The sequence below is a fragment of the Taudactylus pleione genome, unplaced genomic scaffold (genome assembly GCF_031769625.1).
Source record: "Taudactylus pleione unplaced genomic scaffold, aTauple2 ptg000274l, whole genome shotgun sequence".
Taxonomy (NCBI): domain Eukaryota; kingdom Metazoa; phylum Chordata; class Amphibia; order Anura; family Myobatrachidae; genus Taudactylus; species Taudactylus pleione.
Window position 1 is genome coordinate 2,620,731 of NW_028284676.1, and position 25,718 is coordinate 2,646,448.

Sequence of the window (25,718 nt, forward strand, 5' to 3'; positions counted from 1 at the left end):
GGCGGCGTGCCAGGCATCACCCTCGTTTTCTGGAGTGCCAAGGCCAGGATCTGCATTGGTGCATGCAGATTTCCTGGCCTCACAGGCTGCCAGACTGAGCTAGATGAAGCTATTCAGACCGGCCAGTGCTGCCGCCATAGTGACCAATGGTCGCGATGGTGATCCGAGGCAGCATCTACAGTTGCTACACTGGGTTTGCTATTGCTGTCATGAGGCATCTGTTGCCTATAAATGCCTCCTACAGTATTTTAATATCTGCTGAACGGTGTTGTACAGTCGCTTCCTTGCGGCGTAATACCGTCTGGACATGAATCAGGCCTTGAGTTTGCTATATTTTGAATTGAGATCCATATAGAGAAATATAACAATGAGAGATGAATAATAGTGCACTAAGGACTGTGACATAATTACTGCTAAGTGCTGACGATAGACGTGTTCCAAAGACTGAGATATGTAATTAATGGAGAACTGAAACTATTACTTTTCTGTGAATTCAGAATGACCAACATTAGATGCTAACTTTGCTTATTATGGATTCCCTTTTTTGAATTACACATACATACATATAATAGGACAGTGACCACCTACGTAGCATGAGAGCGCTCTACCGAAAAAACTGTGTTCACCTACAAGTAAATGACTGATCAGTCTGGGGTATTTATGATCTTTTGCTTAATGATATATTCTGCTATTTCATGTGATGTTTATTGCATAGATTTAGACCATAACATGTTGATGTAATTGAGAAATGGAATATTCTGTTTAATAATAGCTAATTTGTGTTGTATTTAGTGTGATTTGCATAGTGGTAATTATTTTCTAATTGTTTGTTATTATTTGTTGTGTGCTTTATTGTATGCTGATTAGAATTTTCATGCATCCCTGGACCCAAATTTGCCAGATGATTCAATTTATCAAGGTTGTCACCAGAAGTCATGTTACTGTGTGTACGGGCTGCGGGCCTCTATAGCCTGAGAAGTACAGTACAAGCCAGTGGAGTAATCACCAGGAGAAGGGTAGAACCACTGGAGCTGCCATCACTACTGTAAGGTACCATCTATACCTGACTTATCTGGTCCACACTAACACCTTACGGTAACACATAATCTATATAATCAACTAATAAAGATTATGCCATCACAGTGGTGCACGCGGACCTAAAGTGTATGGTATGCACCTACCATCGAGTTTGAATAAAAGAAAAAACGTTCACACAATTCTGCACCCTGCCACTTAAATACAAAATAATGACACTAGCACACTATAAAGTTGAAAACACATTCCATGCATGTGGTCACGTGTGTTATGTGTGCCGTTCACATGCACATTCAGAGCGGGCGCTCGTTTAGAGCGTCCGGCTCTGAATCAGGCCCACTGCCTGGACTGAAAACATTAAGTAGCCACCAGTGGCTGCAATTCTAGGCAGTTATAAGAAGAAGGCCATTGCAGAATTGCCACAATCAATTGCTGATTTATGGGGGCCTTAAGTAGAGGTAGGGACTGTACACAAAGCAGTGTGTATTTAACCATCCAAACCCTGTAAAATATTAAGCATACACTTCAAAATCTATATAATAAGCAAGAAAGTGTGTGTGTCTGTCTCTCTGTCTGTTTGTCCTTTATGCATGGCCAAAGTTTTGAACCTATCGCCAACCAAATTTGGCATGGTGGTGTAGCCTAACCAGGATTAGGTTTTTGTCAGGACCACACACTGTCAGACAATAACATAAAACTGAGACACTCTTAAATTACACAGGTTCTGGGGCTGGCTTCATACACACATTGGCAGGCTCATGAGCAGCTCAGCACTCAATACATTTCACTTGATACATTCAGATTGTGGCAGACAGCATAATCAATCCACAGTCTTTGATCCTGGCAAAGCTTAGCGTATGGAGATTATAAACAGCAGGGGAGATGGATTGCAGCCATACAGTGCCACTGCGGATGGGCTCCCTTCTGACTGGGTACGGGACTAAAGTACCGGTTTTCCCCCCATGATGGGAACCCTGCTAGACATGGTCTTCAGTGTTGGTCTGCAGAGTGATTTCAGGGGGTGATTCAGCTGAGGATGCAGCGACAGGTATCACGCAGACTCCCAATTATTGGGAATATGTGCATGAACCTGACAGTATGGGTCTGCGATTCCACACACAGTCCAACAGCAGGCTGTCAGTGATTGACAGTCTGTGGCCATTTGTGGGCAGGAAGCGGGCAGCGACCACCGACATTTTCCAAAATGGAGGTGTGTCACCGCTGTTTGCAGTGGGGCATAGAGGCCAGGCTCTAAGTCGGTTGACTGAGATATCCTGACCTCTTTTACTTATCTGCGGCGGCCGGCTTGCATGACCCCATGGTCACTAAGCCGGCCAAAGGGATTATAGATGATCTGATTCTGCGTCCTTGGAAGCAACACAGATCAGTAATGCATGCAGGAGGTGTAACGCCTGCTGCTGCATTACCATGTTACAGATTTTGCAGCTGCAATAACATGTCCATCCGCAGCTGAATCACCCCCTCTGTTCTGCAGTGGTTTATGAAATTCAAGTGATTTTGGAAGCTGTACTGATTTCTGCTCCTGATATACCCCATTCCAAATGGTATGAGACTACGCTGCCTGCACTGTCATTTACTCCTAATGTGCATAGTTATCCAGGTTATAGGTGAGGACAATGTAACACAATGAAGGCTGCAGGTGTACTTCAGGGTCCAGTCTTCAACCCAGGTAACGCCGGGTATCCCAGCTAGTATATAAATATGAGGAAAATGACAAAACAAAACGTGATGATTTTTTTTGTACTGTTTTTCCTTTGTTTGTTATTTTTAAATTAAACTATCAAGTGATCAGCAGGAAAATCTAGATGTCTCTTTGCTAATAATCTCAACACTGTCACTATAGCGGTGATGATAATAAATAGGTACCTAGGACTTGAATTTGAGACACAGTTGTACATAAACTGTTGCTGTTTTATTGATTGACTTTATTATGTAAAAGAGATGGCCCTGCAATGTCTTTCACTTTCAATATTTCATTCCGCACGCTCTACACATTGGTGGTTATATAATGGTTGTATCTAAACACTATAACCTGTAATCCAAAGTCATAACTTTTTATTTGTATCATAAAGATATTCTATGTGTGTTACGTGGGAGTGGATGGAATCATGTAAAGGAGTGTCAGCTATTTAGAGTATGATTGAGGATGTGAGACTAAGGGCCATATTCAATTTCAAAGACTTTTTGCAGGATACATACAAAGAGACTGAGGGACTGATTCATGTCTGGACACTTTTGTGGGGATCCCAAGCAGTTTTCCCATTATCAGAAAACTCGGCATCCACAGGACTCGTTCTGCGCATGTGCATGAACGGGTCCTGTGATCTCGCTCACTGATCCCGCACGTCATAGCATGATTGACATTCTGCAGCATTTGGGGGTGGAGCGGTTGGTGTGCCAGGCATCACCCTCGTTTTCTGGAGTGCCAAGGCCAGGATCTGCATTGGTGGATGCAGATTTCCTGGCCTCACAGGCTGCCAGCCTGAGCTAGATGAAGCTATTCAGACTGGCCAGCGCTGCCGCCATACTGACCAATGGTCGCGATCCGAGGCAGTACAGTGCATCCAGAAAGTATTCACAGCGCTTCACTTTTTCCACATTTTGTTATGTTACAGCCTTATTCCAAAATGGAATAAATTCATTTTTGTCCTCAAAATTCTACACACAATAACCCATAATGACAACGTGTAAAAAGTTTTTTTGAGATTTTTGCAAATTTAATAAAAACAAAAAACTAAGAAATCACATGTACATAAGTATTCACAGTCTTTGATATGAAGCTCAAAATTGAGCTCAGGTGTTTCCTGTTTCCACTGATCATCCTTGAGATATTCCTACAGCTTAATTGGAGTCTAACTGTGGTAAATTCAGTTGTTTGGACATGATTTTGAAAGGTATACACCTGTTTATATTAGGGGTGAGCGGGTTCGGATTTCTGAAATCCGAACCCCCCCGAGCCCCCCCGATCCGAGTCCGATCCGAGTCAGGCTCGACTTTTCCCGCCTGACTCGGATCTGACATCGAGGCAAAACGTCATCATCCCGCCTTCCGAGTCTCGCGGGTTTTGGATCCTATATAAGGTACCCGCGTCGGCGCCATTTTCTCACTCGGCTGTGGACAGTGAAGAGGGAGGGTGGGAGTTAGTGCTGTGTAGTGTAGTGTAGTGTAGTGCTGCTGTTGTCCACTACTTCAAAGTCCATAGGGGCTGGCTGTGTTGTGCTGTGCTGCTGTTGTTAATAGGGGCTGTGTCCACTACTTCAAAGTCCATAGGGGCTGGCTGGACTGTGTTGTGCAGTCAGTTCCAAAGTCCTGTGCAGTGTCCCAGTCCTAAAGGGGTGCTGTAGTGTTGTCCAGGGGGTGCTCTGTCCATCAGGGGTGCTCCCCCCAAGTGCTAAAAAAATAATATATTTTCTGTGTTTGTGAATTGTGTGCGCAGTAGCCGCACGTGCATCAACAAAGTAGTGCCAAGCGTGCGCCTGTGTCATAAGTAAAGGGCCGGCTGGCTTGACCGTTAAGGGTGCTGTAACCCCCGAAAGTACACTCCAGTCCAAACCAAAAAAAAAATTATTTTCTGTGTTTGTGAATTGTGTGCGCAGTAGCCGCACGTGCATCAACAAAGTAGTGCCAAGCGTGCGCCTGTGTCATAAGTAAAGGGCCGGCTGGCTTGACCGTTAAGGGTGCTGTAACCCCCGAAAGTACACTCCAGTCCAAACCTAAAAAAAAATTATTTTCTGTGTTTGTGAATTGTGTGCGCAGTAGCCGCACGTGCATCAACAAAGTAGTGCCAAGCGTGCGCCTGTGTCATAAGTAAAGGGCCGGCTGGCTTGACCGTTAAAGGGTGCTGTAACCCCCGAAAGTACACTCCAGTCCAAACCAAAAAAAAATTATTTTCTGTGTTTGTGAATTGTGTGCGCAGTAGCCGCACGTGCATCAACAAAGTAGTGCCAAGCGTGCGCCTGTGTCATAAGTAAAGGGCCGGCTGGCTTGACCGTTAAGGGTGCTGTAACCCCCGAAAGTACACTCCAGTCCAAACCTAAAAAAAAATTATTTTCTGTGTTTGTGAATTGTGTGCGCAGTAGCCGCACGTGCATCAACAAAGTAGTGCCAAGAGTGCCCCTGTGTCATAAGTAAAGGGCCGGCTGGCTTGACCGTTAAAGGGTGCTGTAACCCCCGAAAGTACACTCCAGTCCAAACCAAAAAAAAATTATTTTCTGTGTTTGTGAATTGTGTGCGCAGTAGCCGCACGTGCATCAACAAAGTAGTGCCAAGCGTGCGCCTGTGTCATAAGTAAAGGGCCGGCTGGCTTGACCGTTAAAGGGTGCTGTAACCCCTGAAAGTACACTCCAGTCCAAACCAAAAAAAAATTATTTTCTGTGTTTGTGAATTGTGTGCGCAGTAGCCGCACGTGCATCAACAAAGTAGTGTCAAGCGTTCGCCTGTGTCATAAGTAAAGGGCCGGCTGGCTTGACCGTTAAGGGTGCTGTAACCCCCGAAAGTACACTCCAGTCCAAACCAAAAAAAAAATTATTTTCTGTGTTTGTGAATTGTGTGCGCAGTAGCCGCACGTGCATCAACAAAGTAGTGCCAAGCGTGCGCCTGTGTCATAAGTAAAGGGCCGGCTGGCTTGACCGTTAAGGGTGCTGTAACCCCCGAAAGTACACTCCAGTCCAAACCAAAAAAAAAATTATTTTCTGTGTTTGTGAATTGTGTGCGCAGTAGCCGCACGTGCATCAACAAAGTAGTGCCAAGCGTGCGCCTGTGTCATAAGTAAAGGGCCGGCTGGCTTGACCGTTAAGGGTGCTGTAACCCCCGAAAGTACACTCCAGTCCAAACCTAAAAAAAAATTATTTTCTGTGTTTGTGAATTGTGTGCGCAGTAGCCGCACGTGCATCAACAAAGTAGTGCCAAGCGTGCGCCTGTGTCATAAGTAAAGGGCCGGCTGGCTTGACCGTTAAAGGGTGCTGTAACCCCCGAAAGTACACTCCAGTCCAAACCAAAAAAAAAATTATTTTCTGTGGTTGTGAATTGTGTGCGCAGTAGCCGCACGTGCATCAACAAAGTAGTGCCAAGCGTGCGCCTGTGTCATAAGTAAAGGGCCGGCTGGCTTGACCGTTAAGGGTGCTGTAACCCCCGAAAGTACACTCCAGTCCAAACCTAAAAAAAAATTATTTTCTGTGTTTGTGAATTGTGTGCGCAGTAGCCGCACGTGCATCAACAAAGTAGTGCCAAGAGTGCGCCTGTGTCATAAGTAAAGGGCCGGCTGGCTTGACCGTTAAAGGGTGCTGTAACCCCCGAAAGTACACTCCAGTCCAAACCAAAAAAAAATTATTTTCTGTGTTTGTGAATTGTGTGCGCAGTAGCCGCACGTGCATCAACAAAGTAGTGCCAAGCGTGCGCCTGTGTCATAAGTAAAGGGCCGGCTGGCTTGACCGTTAAAGGGTGCTGTAACCCCTGAAAGTACACTCCAGTCCAAACCAAAAAAAAATTATTTTCTGTGTTTGTGAATTGTGTGCGCAGTAGCCGCACGTGCATCAACAAAGTAGTGCCAAGCGTGCGCCTGTGTCATAAGTAAAGGGCCGGCTGGCTTGACCGTTAAGGGTGCTGTAACTCCCGAAAGTACACTCCAGTCCAAACCAAAAAAAAAATTATTTTCTGTGTTTGTGAATTGTGTGCGCAGTAGCCGCACGTGCATCAACAAAGTAGTGCCAAGCGTGCGCCTGTGTCATAAGTAAAGGGCCGGCTGGCTTGACCGTTAAGGGTGCTGTAACCCCCGAAAGTACACTCCAGTCCAAACCAAAAAAAAAATTATTTTCTGTGTTTGTGAATTGTGTGCGCAGTAGCCGCACGTGCATCAACAAAGTAGTGCCAAGCGTGCGCCTGTGTCATAAGTAAAGGGCCGGCTGGCTTGACCGTTAAGGGTGCTGTAACCCCCGAAAGTACACTCCAGTCCAAACCTAAAAAAAAATTATTTTCTGTGTTTGTGAATTGTGTGCGCAGTAGCCGCACGTGCATCAACAAAGTAGTGCCAAGCGTGCGCCTGTGTCATAAGTAAAGGGCCGGCTGGCTTGACCGTTAAAGGGTGCTGTAACCCCCGAAAGTACACTCCAGTCCAAACCAAAAAAAAATTATTTTCTGTGTTTGTGAATTGTGTGCGCAGTAGCCGCACGTGCATCAACAAAGTAGTGCCAAGCGTGCGCCTGTGTCATAAGTAAAGGGCCGGCTGGCTTGACCGTTAAAGGGTGCTGTAACCCCCAAAGTACACTCCAGTCCAAACCAAAAAAAAATTATTTTCTGTGTTTGTGAATTGTGTGCGCAGTAGCCGCACGTGCATCAACAAAGTAGTGCCAAGAGTGCGCCTGTGTCATAAGTATAGGGCCGGCTGGCTTGACCGTTAAAGGGTGCTGTAACCCACAAAGTACACTCCAGTCCGAACCAAAAAAAAATTTATTTTCTGTGTTTAGCCGCACGTATATATCAAATCGATATAACATAAATGGAGGACCAAACTTTCTCCGATAAAAATAAAATAGAGAAAGATCAAGAACCACTTCCTCCTAGTGCTGAAGCTGCTGCCACTAGTCATGACATAGACGATAACATGCCATCAACGTCGTCTGCCAAGGCCGATGCCCAATGTCATAGTAGAGGGCACATACAATCCCAAATGGCAAAGTTCAGGAAAATGACCTTGAAAAAGACATTTAAATCAGCTGAAGAGAAACGTAAACTTGCCAATATGCCATTTACGACACGGAGTGGCAAGGAACGGCTAAAGTCGATCCCTAGTATGTTCATGACTAGTGGTTCAGCTTCACATGACGATGGAAGCACTCCTCCCACTAAAAAAATCAAAAGAGTTAAGCTGGCAAAAGCACAGCGAAGAACTGTGCTTTCTAAGAAGATATCACAAATCCCCAAAGAGAGTCCAAGTGTGGTGGTGGTTGCGATGCCTGACCTTCCCAGCACTGGACGGGAAGAGGTGGCTCTTTCCACCATTTGCACGCCCCCTGCAAGTGCTGATAGGAGCACCCACAGTCCACTTGCTGATATGCAAATTGAAGATGTCACTGTTGAAGTACAACAGGATGAGGATACTGGTGTAGCTGGCGCTGAGGAGGAAGTTGGCGAGGAGGATTCTGATGGTGATGTGGTTTGTTTAAATCAGGCTCCGGGGGAGACAGTTGTTGTCCGTGGGATGAAAAAGCCCATCACGGTCATGCCTGGGCAGAAGACCAAACATTCCACCTCTTTGGTCTGGCAATATTTCTATCCAAATCCGGACAACAACTGTCTTGCCATATGTACCATATGTAAAGGTGAAATAAGTAGGGGTAGGGACGTCAACCACCTAGGAACATCCTCCCTTATACGGCACCTGCAGCGCGTTCATAAAAAGTTACTGTCAAGTTCAGAAACTTTGGCTCAGACCGTAAGCAGTCCAGGGACACCTAAATCCCGTTGTCCTGTTGTATCCAAGCGCCTGCAAACCACACCGTCAACTCCCTCCTCGTCAATTTCCTCCTTAGTCAGGATCGGAAGTAGTCCTGCAGGCCATATCACTGGCATGACTGACTCTCCTATCCGGGATTCCTCCGGAGGATCCTGCATTGCTACGCCTACTGCTGCCGCTGCTGCTGTTGCTGCTGCTGCTGGGAGTCGTTCATCATCCCAGAGAGGAAGTAGGAACACCACTACTTTTACTAAACAATTGACCCTCCAACAGTCCTTAGCGAGGAGGATGAAGTACGACAGCAGTCATCCTGAAGCAAAACGTATAACTGAGGCCTTGACTGCTATGTTGGTGTTAGACGTGCGTCCGGTATCCGCCATTAGTGCAGTGGGATTTAGACAATTGATGGAGGTAGTGTGTCCCCGGTTCCAAATCCCGTCTAGATTCCACTTCACTAGGCAGGCGATACCGAGACTGTACAGAAACGTCAGAAAAAGTGTCCTCAGTGTCCTGAAAAATGCCGTTGTACACAATGTCCACTTAACCACGGACATGTGGACAAGTGGAACAGGGCAGACTAAGGACTATATGACTGTGACAGCCCACTGGGTAGATGTATCACCTTACGCAGCAACAGCAGCAGCGTCACCAGTAGCAGCATCTCAGAAACGCCAGCTCGTTACAAGGCAGGCTACGCTGTGTATCACCGGTTTCAGTAAGAGGCACACCGCCGACAACCTCTTAGAGAAACTGAGGGAAATCATCGCCCAGTGGCTTACCCCACTTAGACTCTCCTGGGGATTTGTGATATCTGACAACGCCACCAATATTGTGCGGGCATTACATCTGGGCAAATTCCAGCACGTCCCATGTTTTGCTCACACAATAAACTTGGTGGTGCAGAATTTTCTGAAAAGCGACAGGGGCGTGCAGGAGACGCTTTGGGTGGCCCGAAAAATTTCTGGCCACTTTCGCCATTCAGCGACTGCGTGCCGAAGACTGGAGCGCCAGCAAACACTCTTGAACCTGCCCCGCCATCACCTGAAGCAAGAGGTTGTGACGCGGTGGAACTCAACCCTCTATATGCTTCAGAGGATGGAGGAGCAGCAAAAGGCCATACAAGCCTATACATCCACCTATGACATAGGCAAAGGAGGGGGTATGCACCTGACTCAAGCGCAGTGGAGAATGATTTCCGTGTTGTGCAAGGTTCTTCAGCCCTTCGAACTTGCCACACGTGAAGTCAGTTCAGACACTGCCAGCTTGAGTCAGGTCATTCCCCTCATCAGGCTTTTGCAGAAGCAGCTGGAGAAAGTGAAGGAGGAGCTAAGACGGAGCGATTCCGCTCGGCATGTGGGACTTGTGGATGAAGCCCTTCATTCGCTTTGCCAGGATTCCAGGGTGGTCAATCTGTTGAAATCAGACCACTACATTTTGGCCACCGTGCTCGATCCTAGGTTTAAAGCCTATGTGGTGTCTCTCTTTCCGGCCGACACAAGCCTGCAGAGGTGCAAAGACCTGCTGGTGAACACACTGTCAGCTGAAGCGGAACGTGACACGTCAACGGCTCCTTCTTCATTTTCTCCCGCAACTGGGGCTGCCAGGAAAAAACTTAGGTATCCTAAGCAACCCGCTGGCGGTGATGCAGGGCAGGCAGGACCAAGTTTGGACATCTGGTCCGGACTGAAGGACCTGGCAACAATTTCTGACATGTCTACTGTCACTGCATATGATACTGTCACCATTGACAGAATGGTGGAGGATTACATCGGTGACAGCATCCAAGTAGGCATGTCAGACAGTCCATACCTGTACTGGCAGGAAAAAGAGGCAATTTGGAGGCCCCTGTACAAACTGGCTCTATTTTACCTGAGTTGCCCCCCCTCCAGTGTGTACTCCGAAAGAGTGTTTAGTGCAGCCGGGAACCTTGTCAGCGAAAGGCGTAGGAGGTTGCTTCCACAGAATGTGGAGAAGATGATGTTCATCAAAATGAATTATCAGCTCTTCCAGGGAGACCAGCCTCCAGAACGTACAGAGGGACCTGTGGTGGTGGATTCAAGTGGGGACGAGTTAATACTTTGTGAGGATGAGGATGTACACACTGAAGAGGGTGAGGAATCGGTGGATGAGGAGGATGAGGATGACATCTTGCCTCCGTAGAGCCAGTTTGTGCAGGGACACATTAATTGCCAGCTTGTTTTGTGGGGGCCCAAACGAACCAATCATTTCAGCCACAGTTGTGTGGCAGACCCTGGCGCTGAAATGATTGATTTGTTAAAGTGTGCATGTCCTGTTTATACAACATAAGGGTGGGTGGGAGGGCCCAAGGACAATTCCATCTTGCACCTCTTTTTTTCTTTGCATTATGTACAGTTTGGGGCCTAGTTTTTCTAACTGCCATCCTGTCTGCCACTGCAGTGTCACTCCTAGATGGGTCACGTGTTTGTGCCGCCCACTCGTGTCGCTTAGCATAGTCATCCAGCTACCTCGGTGCAACCTTTTGGACATAAAAACACTATTGTGAGGTGTGAGGTGTTCAGAATAGACTGGAAATGAGTGGAAATTAAGGTTATTGAGGTTAATAATAGCATAGGAGCAGAAAAACCTACAAATTCTGTGATTTTAGCTGTTTTTATGCTTTTTTTCAAAAAAATACAGATCCAAAACACAAAACCCAGAACCCAAAACACGGAAGGGTGGTTTTGGCAAAACCAATCCAGATCCAAAACACGAAGAAAGATCCAGATCCAAAACCAAAACACAAAACACGAAAAGTGGCCGGTGCACACCCCTAGTTTATATAAGGTCCCACACTTGACAGTGCATGTCCGAGCACAAACCAAGCACGAAGTCCAAGGAATTGTCTGTAGACCTCCGAGACATGATTGTCTCGAGGCACAAATCTGGGGAAGGGTACAGAAAAATATCTGCTGCTTTGAAGGTCCCAATGAGCACAGTGGCCTCCATCATCCCTGAATGGAAGAAGTTCGAAATGACCAGGACTCTTCCTAGAGTTGGCCGGCTGTCTAAACTGAGCAATCGTGGGAGAAGGGCCCTAGTCAGAGAGGTGACCAAGAACCTGATGGTCACTCTGTCAGAGCTACAGCATTCCTCTGTGGAGAGAGGAGAGCCTTAAAGAAGGACAATCATCTCTGCAGCAATCCACCAATCAGGCCTGTATGTTAGTAAAGCAGACAGAAGCCACTCCTTAGTAAAAAGCACAGACAGAAGCCACTCCTTAGTAAAAAGCACATGGCAGCCCACCTGGAGTTGGTCAAAATGCACCTGAAGGACTCTTAGACCATGAGAAACAAAATTCTCTGGACTAATGAGACAAAGATTGAACTCTTTGGCATCAATGCCAGGCGTTATGTTTGGAGAAAAGCAGGCACCACTCATCACCAGGCCAATACCATCCCTACAGTGAAGCATGGTGGTGGCAGCATCATGCTGTGGGTATGTTTTTCAGCGGCAGGAACTGGGAGACTTGTCAGGATAGAGGGAAAGATGAATGCAGCAATGTAAAGAGACATCCTGGATGAAAACTTGCTCCAGAGCAAAAGGAGTGGCTTCAGGACAACTCAGTGAATGTCCTTGAGTGGCCCAAGCTAGAGCCCAGACTTGAATTGAACATCTCTGGAGAGATCTGAAAATGGCTGTGCACCGACGCTTCCCATCCAACCTGATGGAGCTTGAGAGGTGCTGCACAGAGGAATGGGCGAAACTGCCCAAAGATAGGTGTGCCAAGCTTGTGGCATCATATTCAAAAAGATTTGAGGCTGTAAATGCTGCCAAAGGTGCATTAACAAAGTATTGAGCAAAGGTTGTGAATACTTATGTACATGTGATTTCTTAGTTTTTTCTTTTACTGAATTTGCAAAAATCTCAAAAAGACTTTTTACACCTTGTCATTATGGGGTATTGTGTGTAGAATTTTGAGGACAAAAATGAATTTATTCCATTTTGGAATGAGGCTGTAACATAACAAAATGTGGAAAAAGTGAGGCGCTGTGAATACTTTCCGGATGCCCTGTATTTACGGTTGCTGCACTGGGATTGCTATTGCTGTCAGGAGGAATCAGTTTCCTATAAATGCCTCCTACAGTATTTTAATATCTGCTGGACAGTGTTGCGCAGTCGATTCATTGTGGCTGCGCAATACTGTCTGGACATGAATCAGGCCTTGAGCTTGCTATACTTTGGTTTGAGATCCATATAGAGAAATATAACAACGAGAGCTGTGACATAATTACTGCTAAGTGCTGAAGATAGACGTGTTCCAAAGGCTGAGCTATGTAATTAATGGAGAACTGAAGCTATTACTTTTCTGTGAATTCAGAATGATCAGAGCTTAAAGTGGTCCTGGAGAAGTGGTGGAACTCATCTCTCCCGCCACCTACATGGACATCTGATAGACATCTGACATCTGATAGAGCCAAAATCACTCCAGGGCTTGCGGTTGAGAAATCCGACCACAGGGTTTCACTCGCAAGTCCGATGGTCGCGATGGTCAAGACCATCGCGACCATCTTGTTGGACGCTCGTATATGCTGTGGGTGGTGACCCACAGCTATACAAGCATCCAGGAGGACGCTCCATTTTAATGGAGGTGGGCCCTGATTCAGAGCGAGCGCTCTGGTCAGAGCATCCGGCTCTGAATCAGGGCCTATGTCACTTGGATGCCCAATGTTTTTTTGCAACCCCTATGTATTGCCTTCGCTTGATTCTTTCCTTACCTATATGCTGGTTTCTCTGACGAAATTGAGCCTCCCTAGGCATATGGTGAGTGGCTCTCTGTCTGTGGGATTTCTGTGCAGGGACTTGATGGAGGTGGAACTAGTTCCATATACCATTAGAGGTGACAGAACTCCGTTCCACCCCGTTCCTGCCCACTTTAACCCCTGAGAATGACCAACATTAGATGCTAACTTTGCCTATTTTGAATTACAAATACATACATATAATAGGACAGTGACCACCTACGTAGCATGAGAGCGCTCTACTGAAAAAACTGTGTTCACCTACAAGTAAATGACTGATCAGTCTGGGGTATTTATGATCTTTTGCTTAATGATATATTCTGCTATGTCATGTGATGTTTATTGCATAGATTTAGACCATAACATGTTGAAGTAATTGAGAAATTGCATATTCTGTTGAATAAAAGCCAAAGAGGTGCCGCAGCAGCTAAAGTTGAGAAGTGTATTTAATTGCTAAGAGAAATGTTGCTTACTGGTTATTCATCATAGTATTGATAAGAAACTGTTGCAGATTATCATCTCATTTGTGTTGTATTTAGTGTGATTTGCATAGTGGTAATTATTTTCTACTTGTTTGTTATTATTTGTTGTGTGCTTTATTGTATGCTGATTAGAATTTTCATGCATCCCTGGACCCAAATTTACCAGATTATTCAATTTATCAAGGTTGTCACCAGATGTCATGTTACTGTGTGTACGGGCTGCGGGCCTCTACAGTCTGAGAAGTACAGTACAAGCCAGTGGAGTAATCACCAGGAGAAGGGTAGAACCACTGGAGCTGCCATCACTACTGTAAGGTACCATCTATACCTGACTTCTCTGGTCCACACTAACACCTTACGGTAACACATAATCTATATAATCAACTAATAAAGATTATGCCATCACAGTGGTGCACGCGGACCTAAAGTGTATGGTATGCACCTACCATCGAGTTTGAATAAAAGAAAAAACGTTCACACAATTCTGCACCCTGCCACTTAAATACAAAATAATGACACTAGCACGCTATAAAGTTGAAAACACATTCCATGCATGTGGTCACGTGTGTTATGTGTGCCGTTCACATGCACATGGGCCAAACAGTGACATGCACAGCACACACTGTAGGAAGTGCCTGGTTAGCAAGACAGCACCTGGAAGAACTGAAGATGCACCTATAGAGGAAGAGGCAGGGGCGTCTTAAAGAGAGAGAGATAAGAGAAGAGTAAGAAACAGAGTGGCAGGAGGGGAGATACTGACACAAAGGAGCAGATAGTTAGCAGGGAAAAATAGCAAGATAGGAGGCAAGAGAGAGACAGAATAGTGAGAGAGAAAGAATGGAATAGAAAAAGAGTAAAAATGAAGTGAAAGAGGGGGAAGGGTGTCAAAGGAAGAAAAAGATACAGATGAGGGGGAAGAAAGAGATGGGGTAAGAGTAGGAGTGAATGGAGGGTGCGCATTAGAATGAGTAGGAAAAAGAGAGCAAAAGAATAAAAACCCAGGCAGCGCTGGGGACAACACCTAGCACAGTACAGATACTGTACTGTGACACTGACACCTTCAATTTGTTTAGCAAAAAATAAAGTAAATGCAGGTACACACTTTAAACACCAAGCATTCTGATGATCAAAATATTTATAATAAACTCCAACAATTAACACATTTTTTAAGGTTCTTAGTACATCCTATCACATCATGGTAAACCTCATAAGGTAGGTCCCTAACTTCCCTAATACTGACACATTAAATACATTTATCTAGGACTTACCTTTAATAGAGCCCATTTAAATGCCCTTTACATTGCAGTACACACATTTAAATTAGCTCTATTGAAGGTAAACTTCCTTGACTTTGAAACACTGCCTGGACTGAAAACATTAAGTAGCCACCAGTGGCAGCAATTCTAGCCAGTTATAAGAAGAAGGCCATTGTCATGCCTCGGAATAAGACCAAAAAAGCCACCTCTTTAATGTAGAATTATTTTTAACCATATCCTGACAACATTTGTCAAGTCATCTGTACCATTGTGAGGCCATAGTAAAGTTTGAAGAATTATTGCCCGCTCTTAGGTTTCACCAATCTAGCAATCTGCGCCCATACATTACAGATCTGTTTCAGTGATTTGCACATCATTTTCAGCAAACACAGATCTGCCAATCTTGAAAGGCTCCATCATTCTACTAGTAACGGTCTGCAAATCTGCTGATCTTCTCCATACACTAGCAATCTACAGCCCCAATCCATATGTGACATCCAACATGTTGGACAATCTGATTTAACAATTCCAATCACTTTTTGGTTGCAATCTGCGATCTGTGAAGCCCATATATTGCAGATTTTTTTATACAATCATCTGCAAATTGCATAATTGCCACAATCGATTGCTGATGTATGGGGGCCTTAAATAGAGGTAGGGACATTAAGCACACAAATTCAAAAGTGAACAGCGTGTACACAAAGCAGTGTGTATCTAACCATCCAAAACCCTCTAATATATTAAGCATACACTTCAAAATCTATATAATAAGCAAGAAAGTGTGTGTGTCTGTCTCTCTGTCTGTTTATCCTTTATGCATGGCCAAAGTTTTGAACCTAGCTCCACCAAATTTGGCATGGTGGTGTAGTCTGATCAGGATTAGGTTCTTGTCAGGACCACACATTGTCAGACAATAACATAAAACCGAGACACTCTTTAATTACACAGGTTCTGGGGCTGGCTTCATACACAAACTATCACACTCTGGCAGGCTTATGAGCAGCTCAGCACTTAATACATTTAACTCGATACATTCAGACTGTGGCAGACAGCATAATCACTCCACAGTCTTTGATCCTGGCAAAGCTTAGCGTATGGAGATTATAAACAGCAGGGGAGATTGATCTCAGCCATACAGTGCCACTGCAGATGGGCTCCCTTCTGTTTGGGTACAGGACTACAGTACCGGTTTTCCCCCCATGATGGGAGCCCTGCTAGCGATGGTCTTCAGTGTTGGTCTACAGAGTGATTTCAGGGGGTGATTCAGCTACAGATGCAGTGAGAGGGATCACGCAGATTCACGATTATCGGGAATCGATGCATGCGCCTGACAGTATGGGTCTGCGATTCCACACGCAGTCCAACAGCAGGCTGTCAGTGATTGACAGTCTGTGGCCATTTGTGGGCAGGAAGCGGGCAGCGACCACCGACATTTTCCAAAATAGAGGTGTGTTGCTGCTGTTGGGAGTGGGGCATAGAGGCCAGGATCTAAGTCGGCTGACTGAGATATCCTGACCTCTTTTACTTATCTGCGGCGGTCAGCTTGCGTGACCCCATGGTCACTAAGCCGGCCAAAGGGATTATAGATGATGCGATTCTGCGTCCTTGGAAGCAACACAGATCAGTAATGCATGCAGGACGTGTAACGCCTGCTGCTGCATTACCATGTTATAGATTTTGCAGCTGCAATAACATGTCCATCCGCAGCTGAATCACCCCCTCTGTTCTGCAGTGATTCATGAAACTCAAGTGATTTTGGAAGCTGTACTGATTTTTGCTCCTGATATACTGTACCCCATTCCAAATGGTATGAGACTACGCTGCCTGCACTGTCATTTACTCCTAATGTGCATAGTTATCCAGGTTATAGGTGAGGACAATGTAACACAATGAAGGCTGCAGGTGTACTTCAGGGTCCAGTCTTCAACCCAGGTAACGCCGGGTATCCCAGCTAGTATATAAATATGAGGAAAATGACAAAACAAAAAGTGATGATTTTTTTTGTACTGTCTTTCCTTTGTTTTGTTTTTTTTAAATTAAACTATCAAGTGATCAGCAGGAAAATCTAGATGTCTCTTTGCTAACAATCTCGACACTGTCACTATAGCGGTGATGATAATAAATAGGTGCGTGGGACTTGAATTTGAGACACAGTTGTACATAAACTGTTGCTGTTTTATTGGTTAACTTTAATATGTAAAAGAGATGGCCCTGCAATGTCTTTCACTTTCAATATTTAATTCCGCACGCTCTACACATTGGTGGTTATATAATGGTTGTATCTAAACACTATAACCTGTAATCCAAAGTCATAACTTTTTATTTGTATCATAAAGATATTCTATGTGTGTTACGGGAAGTGGGTGTGGACGGAATCATGTACAGGAGTGTCAGCTATTTAGAGTATGATTGAGGATGTGAGACATACTTGCTGACTTTAGATTTTTCTTCTCCAGAATAAGCTGGTGATCACTTTGGGGACAGGACTGGGCTCTTCACGTCATTAGGCCTCTCCCCCATGGTGATCCTGTATTGCTCTGAAAGATCAATTTGGGACCACCGATTGGGCAACACTAAAACTGCCATGAATATGCAGGTCCATGGGACGGGTGCAGATCCATTCTGTCAATACTAGAGATGTGCGCGGACCCCCGTGTATTGATTTGACAAAACCCCACTGAAATGTTATGGTTTGTGTTTTGGCAAAACCACACTCAAGTGTTTTGGTTTGAATTTGGTTTTGGTTTACTTTAAAATTTATAAAAACAGCTAAAATCATGTGATTTGGACCTGTTTACATGCAATGCAAATCCAAGATTTGTTTTTTAAAGCAGACTTGAGCCAGGACTCTGTTCTACTCAGAACCCCAAAAGTGATCCGTGCGGGTCTTGGTTTGACTCAGAACCCATAAGTTCAAGTTTGTTCATATTTCAGGAAAACCAAACTGCACATCTCTAATCAATACATTGTGCCTTGAGAATCGATCCTCTATATCAGTCATTCTCAAACTTGGTCCTCAGGACCCCACACAGTTCAAGCTTTCCGGCTCACCTAGCCAGTGCACAGGTGTATTTGTTACTCACTGACAGATTGTAAAATATCTACAGCAGGGGCATTTCTAGAGAGGGCCCGTGTGCAGTCTCCAACATGGGCCCCCTCCTCTCCGCCCGGCGGCCAGCAGCGCACTGAGCTGTGATCGGCCAGCGCCGGAGTTATAGACTCTGGGCACTAGAGTGTGCCCAGAGTCTATAGTGTATGCACAGGTCACTGGGAAAATGGCCACCAGAAAGTTCTGTAGCAGCCATTTTAGGGTTATCTTTCTGGCTGGTTTGTTCTCTGCCCTCCCTCCCTGTTTTTCTTGAATACCTTGGTGTCAGCTTTGGTTATTGGTTCGAAAAAATGGTTGCAGTCGCCATCTGTCTATGGAGATTGAGGTGGTCTCCCCTCCTAATGGCTAGGTGGGCCTCATGTTGTATCATTGGTGAGGAAGGTGGATACCTTTGGCGTGGTAATGGGCTGGCTGGTCGCCTGCCATGTTGAAGGGGTGTAGTATGGAGTGGCAGTTGGTGGATCTTGCATTGTGGGTCCGTTCTTTTGGTGCCACCATACTTTGTCTGTCTTTCCTTCTTCTTAGATTATTTAGTGATGAATTCCCTGTTTAATTAGTTTCATTTGTTTTAATTAATAATAGTTTAACTAGATTAAGTAAATAAATAAAGCTGGCCTTCCTTTCCCCTTAAGCAAGTCTTAGTGTCGCTATTTCAATATTGTTATGGTTTATTGGTTTTGCACTACACTGGGAGAAGGAGGAAATTCACACAGGGCAGCACAGACGGTGTAATGGTTAGCTTTGCCTCACAGCACTGAGGTTGTGAGTTTGATTCCCATCGTGGCCCTAACTGTGCGGAGTTAGTTTATTCTCCCTGTGTTTGCGTGGGTTTCCCACCGGGTACTCCAGTTTCCTCCCACACTCCAAAAATATACTGGTAGGATAATTGGCCCCCTGCAAAATTAACCCTAGTGTGTATGTTTGTGAGCATGTGATAGGGAATATAGATTGTAAGCTCCACTGGGGCAGGGACTGATGTGAATGGCCAAATATTCTCTGTAAAGCGCTGCGGAATGTGTGCGCTATATACATAACTGGTAATAAATAAATAATAAAATAATGGTGATGGGGAGTTTAATCAGAGATTTTTCCAGCCTTTTGTTGGAGAGGCGTGTGCTCATGCGCTGCCTCCTCCCAGACTGTGACGCGACTTAGAGCCGTATTCAATTTGAGCGGACCTGTGATACTTTCCGCCTCCCATACTTTTCGACCACATCACGTGTTTTGCAGGTGGAAAAGTATCGCACGCGTGCCCGCGTATCCCCGTATTCAATTTGAAAGTACGCGAAAACGGGACCCATTGAAACATAAACAAGCGGAAAGTCATGTCAGATTTAGGGAAATCAGCCTGACACCCCTCAAAAGATGCTCTGACATGGGGGTTAGCTATGGTACCCCCCGATTTGGCTTGCTGAAGGTATTTGTTGTTTTTAAAAGGGCTCAATAGCTGCTAAATAGCGTTTTTGTATAAGTGGTGCAGAATAGTATTCAGGAGGTTTTTTTTGCAGAAAATAACTTATCCCAGCAAATTTGGGGTACTTGAAAATGGGGGTCAGCATATTTTAAAGTTGCTAAAGTTAAGTAACAAAAATCATGAAAAATCCACCTGCCGCAAGCATCTGCAATGAAAAAAACACCTGGTCTAGTTGGCTAGTTTTGAACTTTGCCCCTCAACATTTTATTCTCTCGCCCCCAAAATTGAAGGTGATTTTTTGGGGTGTTCTTAAGTGTTTTTTTTTTATTTTGACTTAGATTACATTTGATGGACTGTCTGAAGGCTGCACAGGGGTTCCCGCAACATTGCACCCCAAAACCCCAATTCTGCACTTTTTGCTGCCTGCTATTCATAGGCGAAACTTTTCTGCCTATTACATTGCATTGACTTTCCGCCTAGGCAGAAAGCCATTCAAATTGTATACGGCGATACTTTTCCGCCTGGTGAAATGACGTCATCGGTGAAACTTTTTCGCCAATTCCGGCTTTTCACCTCAAATTGAATACGAGCCTAAGACAGGAACAGGTTCTACAAATAGATTCAGGGCCAAGCACCATGAGTGTGAAGTATTGCTGCCAGTACACATGCCACATAATTCCCCAGTTCACATTTTGCCACACAGTGCTTAGCGAGCAATTGTGGTAGACAACTTTATGACCCAGGTGCAAATGAGTCAGACCCTAGAGGTAGGCCTCTGGGCACCACAGAAATGGCACCACGTGTATGCACTATGTCTGTAACACTAAATGTCCATACATTTCCCACAGTGATTGCCTAGGAGTTTTGGACATAACATTTCTTTCATTAGGACTCTTATTGATCATTACCAACAAGTCCCAGCCCCAAGTTATTGCCCACCTGACACCATTTGGATCATCTTCTTTGACTGTATCATACTTTACAATCCATACTGACCTCATCAATACATTATATACCCCTTCTCAGCCCATTCAAAAATTTCTGCTTTAGTATTAATTCCCCTTTTATCCACCACAGAGGGCTTCCCTCTTGTATATATTTACATTTCTCACTCTATCATACTTTTAGGGGGTATGTGGTCAGGAGGGGATGCAGTCAGGAAGCCGACGGTCGAAATGCCGACCACAAGCTTCCCGACTGTCTAATCCCGGCAGGGGTCTAATGACAGGTGTCGAGATCCCGATGCCTGTCATTTTACCTATGCCAGGAGTCCGATCAAAGATAAGCCAGGGCGGAGGGTTAGGTTAGGGGCTCCTGGGGGGGACTTAGGGTTAGGCACCCCAGCTGGGAGGGTTAGGGGTAGGCGAGAGGAAGGGGGGGTAGGGTTAGGCACCCCCTGGGAGACTTAGGTTTAGGCTGCGGGGAAAGGGTGGTTAGGTTTAGGCACTTACAGGGGGTTAGGGTTAGGCACTTGGGGGGAGGTTAGGGTTAGGCACCCCTAAGGGAGGGTTAGGGTTAGGGGGGTTAGGTTAGTAAATATAGAAAATAGTTACCTGTTGGGATCTTCACTGCCGGTGTTCCAGTGTCGGGACTCATCCAGAGGTATTTCATACCGATCTGTCAGGAGGTTGACAGTGACGATGTCACTAGTCAGTATGTCCACCTCACTATTGCTGACACAGCTGAATTTCCACTTCCAGCATTTTACCCATGTTGTTGTTAGACCAGCCATGCCAGGATCCCGGAGTCTGCATACTGGGTAAACATACTCACTGCTGACATCTCCAGTCACTGATACATCGTTCTGTTTTGATGCATCTTTATCTGCCCTTCAAGATCAAAATATTGCTCTGTCTATATGTGTTCAGGTGTTTGACACAAAAGAATACTAGCTCCAGAATTTCTAACATCACCAGATGTCCATGCCTTGCAGAAACTCTCCAGAGCTACCAGAAGTTGATGGCTGATCAAATGTTGTCAGAACAAATTGCAGCATCAATTTCTCATAAAACAAAAAATCAGTTTGCATTAAGATTTATTATGACCTTATCCTAATGTATTTTTTGTTTCCTACTTAATGTACCACCAGTACAGTATTACCCATAATATGTAGAATTACAGATTAACTATCTATTAGTATCCAAGTTTCCATTTTATGTTACACATGGAATGTATGCACTCTACCATTCCAGGAGATTTAAAAATAATAGAGCTCCCTGAGCTGCTGGGCTGCTCCCCAGCCTCTCTCTGCATAGTATACATTCACCCTCCTAATCTCCATGGGATACTGCAGCCCAAGGGGGGGACAGCAGGACAGTGCTCAAAATGCAGACTGTCCTGTCAAATTCAGGATGGTTTGGGGTATTACAAAGAGGGAGCATAGGAAGATGGGAGTACCAGTGATAGCGGAGGAATATTGGATCAGGATGTATAGGCAGCCACAGTCTAGAAACGCTCACAAGAACATTCTGCAAAATCGTTACCACAAAGGCTCAATTGTAAGGAGGGGATGCAGTCAGCAGTGGGATGTAGTCGGAATCCCTGCTCCAGAATCCTGACCACTGACAGCCCAACGCTAATTATTAGGCTTCGGGTTAAGGTAGTGGTTAGAGTTGGGCATTAGGGGGAGAGTTGGGGTTAGGCTGCGGGGGGGAGGTTTAGGGTAAGGCTGCTGGAAAGGTGGGTTAGGGTAAGGGGGAGGTTTAGGGTACTTACTAGAGGCATCAGAATTCTGACAACTGTCAGTATTCTGACTGTCGGCATCCTGACTGTCGGCATCCTGACCATTGGGATCCCATACCCAACCCGTGAGGAGAGGCAGGTTCAGCTTGAAGTAATGTGTGCAGCCAGCTGTATGGCAATAATGTTGGAATATACAGATGTGTCCACATACATCTTACTTTTGTGCGCTACAAGTCACATTAAACATAACAAGTGAGTGCCGTACGACCTAGCAGTGCTGAGCATCTTTTCGTGCAACTTTTTACCTTCAAACGCCTCTTATTTGCAAAGTGATGTAAATAGGATGCAGAAGCAGCTTCTGCTGATTAAAATGATATGCCGCATGCCTATATTCTTTGTGCAGGTGCTTACCTGATTGGAAACAACATGGCTGCACCCTTGAACCTCAGGAAATGGATAGACGGCACACTGGGACAGAATGGCCCACTTTGGAAAAGCACTGCCGGACTGGGTAAGTGACTAAATCCCAGTTTTGTGAAACCATACAGCCGTACAGCACTGCGATGCCTCAAAAACACAGTGATAGTCTAGTGCACATGCAGATCATTTTATAGAGCCAAGTAAACATATCTAGCACCTGCAGTCCAAGTGAGTTGACCTTTAAATCTGGTGACTCAGGCATGTGACAAGTAATGCACAGTCAATAACACACAGCCATGGGATGTTGTTGAGTCAGATGAGTCATACACAATCAATCTCAGTTAAGAGACAGAATTTAACTACATGTCAACAGAGCCAGGACTCTCGTAACTCCGAAATTCTGGTATGTTTGGTTTCAAGGGAAACTGAACCACTCATCCCTAGTTCAGACAATCTGTGCACTCACTAACTGTAGGAATGCAAGGGCAAGGGGAGTCCAGGGAGAAAGCCAGAAGGTAGCGGGACAACAGAGTAGGACTCTGGTAGAAAATCCCTTCTGCTATTTTGTGGCACAGGCTTAGGAGGCCAAGTGGTAGACCGTAACAGTTCCACCAGTTCCATGCAGTTCCACCAGTTCACATTATAATCCACACTGTTTCCCCCCGGTTTACATTGTATGCCAACCCCTCCTGTAATTACATAGAACAAAATAGTGCAATCCAGTACAAGTGTAGACTTTTTTGTACATCGCATTCAAAAAATCCTGCAAAAAAAAACAGGGTTCAGGAGGGTGACTAGACAATCCACCAAATGGATATAGGTTTGTAATCAGGCCAAGTGATTTTTAGGTGAGTTAGTGAGGTTGGGAGCAATAGGGCGCTAATCAGAATAGATGTGAAATATAAATGTGCAAAACGTGTCTAATATGTCTAGAGTCCCGCTGCTTCCAATGGGGGGCTGAACCTCATACAGATATAAAGGACCAGATAGAAATAGTGGAAGCGCAGGGTCAATGGGCATATATTGGATAATAATAGGTAGATTTTTAAAAAAGTATCAGAGATTGTAATATACTATATAAATGCATCAGATCAGAGATAGAAAAATAATAATCAAGAGAACATTTAATAATATTGATAATATCATAAGCTAAATGCATAAATAAAAACATGTAATGAAATTGTACTAAAAATATATATATATATATATATATATATATATATATATATAAAATGTAAAACCACAATCAATTAAAAATGCCGCCCACTTAAGGTGAGTGACAAATCTGAAGTGTCTCTATTTGAAAGCCTATTGGAAAGTGTCAACACTTGAAACAAATGTAGCTACTCCTGTAGCAATAACAAAGTAGCACGGATGTATCGCAACTTTATATTCTCTGGGTGAGAATCCATAATTAGGGTCCTTTAAGATTGATAACCAATATTGAGGTACTGAAATTTATTCCAAGAAAGTCCTGGACAATAGGAACACCTTAAATGCCATAAACACAGCAGCATGTATTCTAACTGAGTATGATGAATTTAGTCTGTATTCTGTCTATAAAAATTGGTCTGTGTGTATGTATTTATTAAGGTATCTCATATCCATTATCAAATCTATTGTTATATAATTCCTATATTTATCTTCAGACTTTCTGTTTCTTCTATTTTCTGAAAGTTTAGTAATTAGGACTTAAAGTCCTCATGTGTCTTAAATTCTTCCAGTTGCCTGTGACAAATTAAATCCCGTATGCCAGTTTTTACTGATGTTAAATTGTGATTGGCTACATACGGTCTTTTAAGGAAACAATCCAGCAGGAGGAAGTTACAGCTTTGAAAAAACGGCTTGTGCCAAGAAACTCGTCAGTGACACACCCCCAGTGAATTTGGAGGCTCCAGTCGCGCCACTTTAGAGGGCACATCGCGTCACCATACAGTGCCGTTCACCACTTGTGGATTCTTGCCAGACGCACGGACTACTAGACGCCAGCTCCTGTTTGCGGTGGCCCCATCCTACAGAGTGAGCACTCATCTAACAGCATTCACATCTTAGTCCATCTGCTAGATGCTGCATCACAGCGGCCCTGCTTCCACACCGGCTTTCCACGATCCAGGCTTGATAGACCCAGATGTCTGGCTGACACACGCTGTCTCCTCTCAGGTACCTGCTACAACCCCCTTTTTTCTGAGGAGCTTACACCGTTAACTCCAGGATTTTTTCAAACCATTCTGAGCAGTTCCTACTGTCACCAATTGTGAATACACTATAAACTATGGTATATATCGCCTGTTGGGATTTCCCAAACTGACAGAACACTGTGAGACTGACTCTTTTTCAGGTGTCATTGCAGCGGTGTTTATGGCATTTAAGGTGTTCCTATTGTCCAGAACTTTCTTGGAATAAATTTCAGTACCTCAATATTTGTTATCAACCTTAAGGACCTAATTAAGGATTCTCACCAAGAGACTATAAAGTTGCGATACATCCGTGCTACTTTGTTATTGCTACAGGAGTAGCTACATTTGTTTCAAGCGTTGATACTTTCCAATAGGCTTTCAAATAGAGATACTTCAGATTTGTCACTCAGTTAGCCCTTGGCTAATCTCTCTAACACCTCAAGTGGGCGGCATTTTTAATTGATTATGGTTTTACATTATACATATATATATATATATATATATATATATATATATATATTGTGACACAGTCAGATTAGGAGGACCCTCTCCTGGGTAGGGGACTCCTTCCTTACACTCACACACAGCAGCAGGGAAGCAGCACACCAGTCTGGATGCGAGTACAAGCTGGTCGGCGGCAGTCTTTATTGTACAATTTCAGAAATAACATAACTAAAACATAAACATAAATCCTAGTCCTGTCGGGGCACTAACTTCACAGGTGGTTCCCTCACTACCAGAACCTGGCAGGGCCTAATGCCCTCACCAGCAACAAAGGCCCAGCACAACACTCACAGTTAGGTTTTCCAGTGTCTCTGAGCAAACTCCCTGTCTGCTCTCCCAGGTGAGACAATCAGCCCTAAACACACTAGGCTTATATTGGCCACTCTCAGGTGGAAACCCTAACAAGCC